Source organism: Rhinopithecus roxellana, chromosome 7, assembly GCF_007565055.1.
Source record: "Rhinopithecus roxellana isolate Shanxi Qingling chromosome 7, ASM756505v1, whole genome shotgun sequence".
NCBI classification, from domain to species: Eukaryota; Metazoa; Chordata; class Mammalia; order Primates; family Cercopithecidae; genus Rhinopithecus; species Rhinopithecus roxellana.
The window spans coordinates 21840525-21850446 of NC_044555.1; the positions used below are offsets into that span (position 1 = coordinate 21840525).

The following is a 9922-nucleotide window of genomic DNA, read 5'->3' on the forward strand; positions in this document are numbered from 1 at the left end:
AAGAAGACACGCTGAAATGATGCAGCCTGCTCCTATGTTGGAAATTTGTTCATTACAATTCTCCCAATAAAGCTTTACAGCCCTCTGCAAAGAAGTCTTGCGCATCTTTTGTGAACTTTATTTCTAGCTTTTTGATGCTGTGAGACATGTATCATTCTTTGAAATGTTATATTTTAACTGTTTGAGCTGGTAATGTAGAGACATCATTCTTTTTCCTTTCTTTCATTTTTCTCTTTGGCGACAGAGTCTGGCTGTGTCACCCAGGCTGGGGAGTGCAGTGGCGTGATCTCTGCTCACTGCAACCCCCGCCTCCCGATTCGAGCAATTCTGTGCCTCAGCCTCCCGAGTTGCTGGGATTACAGGCGCCCACCAGCACGCCGGGCTAAGTTTTGTATTTTTAGTAGAGATGGGGTTTCACCATCTTGGCCAGGGTGCTCTTGAATTCCTGACCTCGTGATTCACCCGCCTCGGCCTCCCAAAGTGCTGGGATTACAGGCGTGAGCCACTGCGCCCGGCGGAGACATAATTCTTATATATTGGTTTTCTATCCAGCAGCCTTGTGAAATATGCTTATGAATTCTAAAAGTTTACTTCTAGATCGTTTTCAGTCTTCAACATACAGAAACACAATCATCCTTCAATAACAGCAATTTTGTTTCTGCCATTTTTTTTTCTTTTTCCTTTTGTATTGTTTGTAGAGACGGGGTTTTGCCATGTTTCCCAGGCTGTTCTTGAACTCCTGAGTTCAAGTGATGCACCCGCCTTGTCTCCCACAGTGCTGGGATTACAGGCGTGGGCCTCTGCGCCAGGCCTGTTGCTGCCATTGTAAAGAGTTTTATTTCCTTTTCTGGTTTTACGGCATTGCGCAGACCCGCCTGTTACCATGGTGATAGTGGACATCCTTGTCTTATCCCTGATGAGAAGCGGAAAACTTTCAACATTTCACCGTCATATTTACTGTCCTTTTTTTGTAGACGGACTTCCTCAGAGTAAGTCATTCCATTCTGTTCTAAATATGCTGAGCGTATTCATTTGAATCTATGTTGAGTTTCATCAAACAGTGCATCTATTTCGATTACCACAGCATTTTTCCCATTCATCTGTTAATATAGTGAATTCGATTGATAAAATTGTACGTTTTTATGTTCAGTTTTTAAAACTTGAGACAGAGTCTCGCTCTGTCATCCAGGCTGGGGTGCAGTGGTGTTATCAGAGCTCGCTGCAGCCTTGACCTCCTGGGCTCAAGTGATCCTCCCACGTCAGCCTCCTGAGTAGCTGTGAGTCTAGGTATATGCCACCATGCCCAGCTAATTTTTTGATGGTTTTTTCTTTGTTTTTTTGTAGTGATGAGATTTTCTGATGTTGCTTAGCCTGGTCTTTGTTGAAGTTCTGAGCTCAGGTGATCTGGCCAGCGCCACCTCCCAGAATACTAGGATTGCAGGCATGAGACTTGGCCTGATCAGGTGACAGAGTGAGACTCCGTCCGTCTAATAAAAAAAAAAAAGGTGTTTGGGGAATTAGACATACCGTTAGTAAGGATTCACAAACGGCTGTTCTATGGGCAACACTACAGATATGACTTTTGAGAGGATAAAGGATGATAAAGGAGATATACAAGAAATTTCTTCAGATTTCCAAAAAGATTGCTTTCTGACTAAGGAGAAGTAGGGGTCCATCTGAGGGTCCACCTTAGCCACCATTTTTGCCTTGGAAAACAGAAGTTTTCTGATAAAAATAGTAAGTCGCAATCACTAGAAAGGAGGCTTAGCTTCAATGTGATTGCTAAATTTTAAGAAAAGGAGACAAGGAAACCATGGGCAGCAATTGTATTCAACTCTTCAAAGCTCCTGGAAGGCAGTAAGCAGTTCCTGACAAAACAAAGATCCAATTCCAAGGACAAGTGTAAAGGGTGAGGGGGAAGAGGCTGGTTGTTCAGCACTAGAGGAGGGATGTTCTGCCTTAGAGATGATAAGAATATTTATCCAAAAACTTGGAAATAGAGCAAGTGGAGATCAGTGTGCCTTATTTATGTATATATGTATGTATGTAGAGATGGTTTCTCGCAGTTGCCCAGGCTGGAGGGCAATTGTATGATCAAGCTCACTATAACCTCAAACTCCTGGGCGCAAGCAATAGCATGTCTTTTTAATGTCATATTGGAGCACTGTTTAACAGGCTCGCCTGGGAACTACTGAATTCTGTAGGTAGAATGTGCCTTTCTTTGATACACTGTCTACTATTGATCAAAAGCCTAGACTCTGTGAAGTTTTCTATTAACTTGCAGATGTTTGTCCAGTAGAGAAACAAATGATTTTTGTTCTATCAGAAAGATAACTCCAAAGGATATGGTTCTATTGCCCTGTGACACATTAATCAGTTTTGTACCTAACAGTATTAATCGAATATTCTTTTTTATAAAGGATTATATAAATCCAGTTCCTCAAATGCTCTTGGAACCAGCATTACCATACTGCTGGTTCCTCAATGATAAGTTGAATGAAATATTTTATACTTTGAGGTAAACATAGAGATGCACTACCCAGACCACCTTTCAAGTAAAGACTCCCTGTGCAGCTGCAGGGAGTGCAGTGGGCAGGCAGCCTCCAGTTGTCAGCTCCATCAGGGTTCATTCCAGTTGCAAAGAGCTACCTCTTGAAGATCATGCCCTTTCCCCAAAACGGGACACTCTGCTGCGCTATCCCTGCTCCAGAGCTCTCCGCTGGGTTGGCCAAGGCTTTGTGTGGCCTGCATCCCACTCAGCTCTCCCTCTGCCTGATCCTGTTTATTCACCCCTTCCTTTCATATCAATTGATCCCCAATAAATCTCTTGTACCCAAAATTTCATCTTAGCAACTGCCTCAGGAAAACCCACCCTGTGATGGATAATACTGGGAAGGGTCTAAGAAAGTAAGAGACGGACGGGCCCAGTGGCTCACACCTGTAATCCCAGCACTTTGAGAGGCCAAGGTGGGCAGATCACGAGGTCAGGAGATAGAGACCATCCTGGCTAACATGGTGAAACCCCATTCTACTAAAAATACAAAATATTAGCCAGGTGTGGTGGCACGTGCCTGTAGTCCCAGCTACTCGGGAGGCTGAGGCAGGAGAATCACTTGAACGTGGGAGGCAAAGGTAGCAGTGAGCCGAGATCGCACCACTGCACTACAGCCTGGGCGACACAGCAAGACTCCGAACAAGAGAGAGAAAGAGGGGGGAGGGAGGGAGGGAGGGAGGGAAAGAGAAAGAAAGAAAGAAAAAGAAAAAGAAAGAAAGAAGGAAAGAAGGAAGGGAGGAAGGAAGGAGGGAAGGAGGGAGGGAAGGAAGGAAGAAAGGAAGGAAAAGTAAGAGATAAGGTGGGCATTTGGAGCTGGATCATTCACCATCAGCTGGCAATGAGGACCCTGTCCTTGGCGGCAGGTGGAGCACAGACAGCCCCCGGTACAAAATAGGGGTTTGGCTGTTAAAGCTTTCACTGCTTGTGATTTGGGAGGCTATACAGGTGGGCAAGAATGCATGACTGGATAAGATGTATCAGGCGTTAGAGACATAGGAGGGAAACAGTAGATGAAAGGATCTAAGGGTAAAAGCATTGGATGGCTATTGCAAGTACCACTGATGCTCTACAAAAAGATAATGCTATTCAGACAACTGGACTGGACTGTGACAAATGACTAAAAACCAGATGTGAACACCAGAGGGCCTCCTTATTTGCATTCAGAATCCCAGCTTATGACAGGCAGCTCCAGATGCATGATGTCTAAATGCTCCATGGCCAAGCATTCCATGTCTACCACAGCCCAGCAACACATCAGGCCTTTTTTTTTTTTTTTTTTTTTTTTTTTTTTTTTTTTTTTTTTTTAGAGGAAACAGTGCTCACCGTTTTTATTTGTAAGATTCTGAAATCTCTTCTTTGTTACCAACTTAACCATTTCCAAGTGTATGGTCCAGTGGTGTTAACTCAATTCACATTGTTGTGAAAAAGATCTCTAGAACATTTTCATCTTGCATAACTGAAATTATTTTCTTTTCTTTTCCTTTTTTTTTTTTTTTTTTTTTTTTGAGATGGGGTCTCGTCTAAGCTGAAGAGCAGTGGTGCAATCTTGGCTCTCTGCAACCTCTGCTTGCCTCCCAGACTTAAGTGATCCTTCTACCTCAGCCTCCCAAGTAGCTGGGACCACAGGACTGTGCCACTACACCTGGCTAATTTTTTGTATTTTTGATAGAGACAGGGTTTCGACATGTTGCTCAGATTGGTCTTGAACTCTTAGGCTCAAGCAATCCACCTGCTTCGGCCTCCCAAAGTACTGGGATTACAGGCGTGAGCCACTGCACCCAGCTGCATAACTGAAATTCTATACCCATTAAACAACTCCCCATTCTCCCAGTCCCCTCAGCCCCTGGCATCCCCCATTCTGCTTTGTCTCTATGATTTTGACTTCTCTAGGTACCTCATAATATGTGGAATTATATAGTATCTGTTCTTTTGTGACTGGCTTATTTCACTTAACATAATGTCCTCCACGTTCATCCATGTTGTAGCCTGTATCAGGATTTGCCTGGGCCTTTTTTTAAAAAAACGATTCACACATTGTCTCGCTAGGTCGCCCAGGCTAGAGTGCGGTGGAGTGATCATGGCTCACTGCAACCTCGGCCTCCCAAAGTACTGGTATTACAGGCATGAGCCACCATGCCCTGCCCAGGGTCTATTTTTTAAAAATGTATAATTCTCCACTGTACATGTCATGGGCCTGCTCCAGAACCTCAGAAGTCTGAGCTTGGATATGCTCACTGGGGCTTACTACAAATTCTATACCATATTTTCCCACCACTGATACTTCCAACACTCTAGTGGCTGCCAGGTCATATGGCCCAAGCAGCAGAGCTCTTTGAACTGCATCCTGAACCTGCTATGAGGCCCTTTCCTGCTCTGGGTTCCATTCAAAGCTGGTAGCCTTCTGTATCATGTGGTATATGGGCCAAAGCAATATTCCCAGGTGTCGAATATGCTGCCTGCAGAATCTGATGAAGCCCGCCAGGCATTGTCCCTCCTTCATGGTGGGAGATGCAAGATGCAATCATCTGTCCCTTACTTTGTGGATTTTTTTGTTTTTTTTGGTTTTTGTTTTGAGGCAGAGTCTCACTCTGTCGCCCAGGCTGGAGTGCAGTGGTGCAATCTCAGCTCACTGCAACCTCTGCCTCCTAAGTTCAAGCGATTCTTCTGCCTCAGCCTCCCGAGTAGCTGGGATTACAGGCACATGCCACCATGTCTGGCTAATTTTTGTATTTTTTGTAGAGATGGGGTTTCACCATGTTGGCCAGGCTGGTCTTGAACTCCTGACCTCAGGTGTTCTACCCACCTCGGCCTCCCGAAATGTTGGGATTACTGGCGTGAGCCACGGCACCTGGCCTGAACACCTTTTGTATTTGTCATCATCTAAGTTTTTTATGTTTCTTCCTGTCAATATCTTCTTACCACTTTATCCCCTACACCAATTCTCTGTATCCGTGCAAATGCTCCTCATCCATCAAGTTTCAGTCTCATCTCCTCCATGAGTAACATTTCCCCAAGGACATTGTGTGCTCTTTGAGGGTAGTAATTGTGTCCTTTACAATTTTTTTACAGTTTTATTGAGGTACATTTATTGATATACAATACATGGCACACATTTAAATTGTACAATTTAGTGAGTTTTGACATATGTTTACACTATGAAACCATCACCACAATCAATATAGTGAACATATTCATCAACACTGAAAGTGTCCTCATGCCCTTCTGTCATCCCTCCTTCTGGGCCCTCCCTGCCACCACCTCCTCAGAAAATCAAAGATCTGCTATCTGTCAGTAAAGGTATTTTTCATTTTCTATAATTTATATAAATGGAATCATACAGTATGCATTCTTTTTTGTCTTCTTTTACTCATATTACTGTAAGATTCATCCAAATCGTTGCACGTATCAATAGGTCATTTATTTTCATTACTGAGTAGGATTTTATTGTGTAAATATAACACAATTTATCTATTCACCTATTGATGAACATTTGGGTTATTTCCAGCTGTGGGCTATTATAAATAAAGCTGCTCTGAACATTTGTGTACAAGTCTTTCTTGGACTTATACTATCATTTCTTTGGGGTAAATACCTAGGAGTGGAATGGCTGAATTATATGTGTATGTTTAACTTTTTAAGAAGCTGCCAAATAATTTTCCAAAGTGGTTGTATCTTACATTCTTACCAGTGGTGTATAAGAGTTCCAGTTTCTTCACATTCTCATCAGCACATAGTATGGTCAGCTTTTAAAAAATTTTTAGGCATTCTAATAAGTGTGTACCTGCAGAATGGTACCTCATTGTGGTTTTATTTTGCATTTCCCTGATGACTAATAACGTTGAGCATCTTTTTATGTGCTTCTTTGCCAATTGAGTGTCTCCTTTGGTGAAGTGTCTGTTCAAATTCTTTGCCTATTTTTTTTTTTTTGGTTGCTTGTTTTCTCATTTTTCAGTTTTAAGAGTTCTTTATAAATTCTGGATAAAAGTCCCTTATCAGATATATGCTTTGCAAATATTTTCTCCTTGTCTGTGGCTCATCAGTTTATTCTCTTGCGTCTTTTGAAAAGCAGAAATGTTTTAGTTTTGATAAAGTCAAATTTATTAATTTGTTCTTTTTGACTTGTTCTGTTGCTGTCATATCTAAGAAAACTTTGCCTAATCCAACATCACAAAGATTTTGTCCTACAGGTTTTATAGTTTGAGATTTTATGTTTAGGTTTATGATCCATTTGAGGTAATTTTGCACATGGTAGGAAGCATGGCTTGAGGTTCTTTGTTCTTTTTCTCGCATATGGATATCCAATTGTTCTATTGCCATTTATTTGTTGAGATTATCCTTTCTCTACTGCGTTTCCTTTGTACCTTTGTAAAATATCAGTGATCTGTATCTTTGTAGGTTTATTTCTTGGATGTTTTCTGTTTCATTGGTCTATTTGTCTACCTTGATGCCAAAACTACACTCTTTTAATTACTATAACTTTATGTGATAGTGGAATGGCTCCCCAAAGATATCCATGCTGTAATCATTGAAACCTGTGAATTTGTTATGTAACATTGGCAAAAATGACTTTTTAAAAAAATTATTTATTTTATTTATTTAGTTTTTGAGACAGAGTCTCATTATGTTGCCCAGGCTGGAGGGCAGTGGCGCAATCTCGGATCACTGCAGGCTCGACCTCCTAGGCTCAAGTGATCCTCCCATCTCAGCCTCCTGAGTAGCTGGGACTACAGGCACATGCCACCACACCTGGCTACTTTTTTGATTGTTTTTTGTACAGATGGAGTCTTGCTATGTTTCCTAGGTTGGTCTCAAACTCCTGGTCTCAGGCAATCCTCCCACTTTGGCTTCCCAAAGTGCTGGGATTACAGGCTTGAGTCACTGCACCTTGCTGGCAAGAAGGACCTTGCAGATGTAAATAAAGTTACGGACTTTAAAATAGGGAAATTATCTTGGATTGTTTGGGTGTGCCCAATCTAATCACATGAACCCTTAAAGCAGATAGCTTTCTGCAGCTGAAGTCAGAGAGATAAGGCGATAGAGTCAGGTAGGAGAGATGCAGCAGACAGATGCGAGAAATCAGAGACATCCCAAGAGTAAGAAGGATTCCACACACTGTTGCTGTCTCTGCGATGGAGGAGTCCACAGAAAGGACCAAAGAGGACTCTAGGAGCAAAGAGTGGCTTCCAGTTGACAGCCAGCAAGACAACAAGAACCCCATTTCTGTAACTGCAAGGAACTAAATTCCGTCAACAGCCTGAATAACCCTGGAAGTGGATTCATAGCCCAACTGAACTACTGACTTACAGGAACTGTGACTTAATAAATTTGTATTGTTTTAAAGGTCTGTGATAATTGTTATGGCAGCAATAAAAATTAATATGCTTTATGATGTCTTGAAATCAGGTAGTGTTAGTCCACCTTTTTCCTCTTTTTCAAAGCTGTGTTGGCTGTTTTCAAATTTATTGGTGTAAAGTTTACAATATTCCCTTAAATCACCTTTAATATCATTTAAATATCATAATATACCCCTAGTTATGCTTTTAATAGAATCAGTAGTGATGTTACCTCTCTCATTCCTAATATTGACCATTTACGCTGTTCCATCTGGTAATTCTTTGTCAACTCTGTAAACCAAAACTAAAATTCTAAGCCCCTTACCCATCTGAATGGGCCCCTTCTCTCAGCCAAGAGTATTCCAAAGTTAACCTGAAAAACTACTTTAGGTCATGATGGGAAGGAGGAGTAGGACATGCCCCATTATGCCCTCCTCCCTTTTAGAATTCTGGCACAGCTGACCAGTATTAACATTAAAACAGACCTTAAGGCTGACAAAGCAGACTCTTTGTAATAAGAAGATATCAAATTCCAGCCTGACTCTAGTATAGCATCACATGACAGATAGCATGCCCTGAAATAAATCAAAGTATTTTACCCCAAATTATGTTTCTTTGCCATATCTTGAAATAGTCCTGCAAAGCTGTCTCTTATGGGGAAAATCTACACTCTGAGGAGAATCCCCTTCCTTTTCCAAGCCTTTTCCCTGATCCAGGAGAGAATCAACTCTGGTAAGAAACATTTACAATCTACTCTCTGAAGCCTTCTACCTGGAGGCTTCATTGGCATAATGGGAACCTTGGTCTCCACAACTCCTCCTTTACCCAGACATTCCTTTCTATTGATTCTGTCTGCATAATGGAAACCCCGGTGTCCACAACCCCTTATCTTTTTTTTTTAATTAATTTTTTTTGGCAGTTTTTACATTTATTTAAACAGAAAACGTGCACACCAGCTGTCTACTCATTTTCTTCACTGCGCAGCCTGGCATTGGGGTTAGTGACTCTGATGTCCAGCTGGGCGGCTCTTTCCACGATGGCTTTGCAGTTCTTGGAGGAAACATTGTGAGCAATCTCGGCACAGTAAGATTTGTTGCACATCAGCAGCACTTCCAGCTCCTTGACGTTGTGGACCAGGAACTTCCGGAATCCACTGGGCAGCATGTGCTTTGTTTTTTTTGTTGCTCCCATAACCAATGTTGGGCATCAAGATCTGGCCCTTGAATCTTCTACGAACCCTGTTGTCAATGCCTCTGGGTTTCCGCCAGTTACGCTTAATTTTGACATATCGGTCTGACTGGTGCCGGATAAACTTCTTGGTTCTTTTTTTGACGATCTTGGGCTTCACAAGGGGTCTGAGGGCGGCCATGATGCCGAGGAGGAGATGGCTGCCACCTCCGTAGGCAGCGCCGAGGAAGAGAGGTACAACCCCTTATCTTAACCCAGACATTCCCTTCTGTTGATTCTAGGTCTTTAAACAATAACTTAACCCTTTCAACCAATTGCCAATCAGAAAATCTTTGAATCTACCTGTAACATGGAAGGACCCCCACACTTGGAGTTGTCCTGTCTCTCCTGACCGAACCGATGTACATCTTACATGTGCTAATTGATGTCTTATGTCTTCCTAAAATGTATATAACCAAACTGTACCCCAACCACCATGGGCACATGTTCTCAGGATCTCCTGAGGGCTGTGTCACAGGCAATTGGTCACTCATATTTGGCTCTTAATACATCTTTTCAAATACTTTACAGAGTTTGACTCTTCATCAACAACACCCATCTCATCTCTGAATCACTCCAAAGAAGGGGCTCCACAACCATTTCTGTTAACTTGTCAGTGGATTAGTTCTGTAGTTATCACAGGATTCCTGGGGTGTTGCTTTTCTGGCTGGAAACCTCTGTGGCCAGTAGCACCTTTGCCCAAGTTTTGCTCAGGCCTGTTGGGCTGGTTTCACCCACTTAGCCTGTCAGGCTGTGCTTGGCTCATGCTATTGCCCTGGACCCCACACCTGCCAAGGGCAAACCAGGC

At 42.4% G+C, this 9922-nt stretch overlaps 1 pseudogene across 1 annotated transcript; it reads right to left on the reverse strand.

The window, feature by feature from the left end:
* Nucleotides 1–8793: 8793 nt before the first annotated feature.
* On the reverse strand, nucleotides 8794–9303 carry LOC104670287 (annotated as a pseudogene). Its single transcript, XR_749120.1, has one exon. The product of XR_749120.1 is annotated as a 60S ribosomal protein L32 pseudogene (transcript).
* Between the last annotated feature and the right edge of the window lie 619 nt (nucleotides 9304–9922).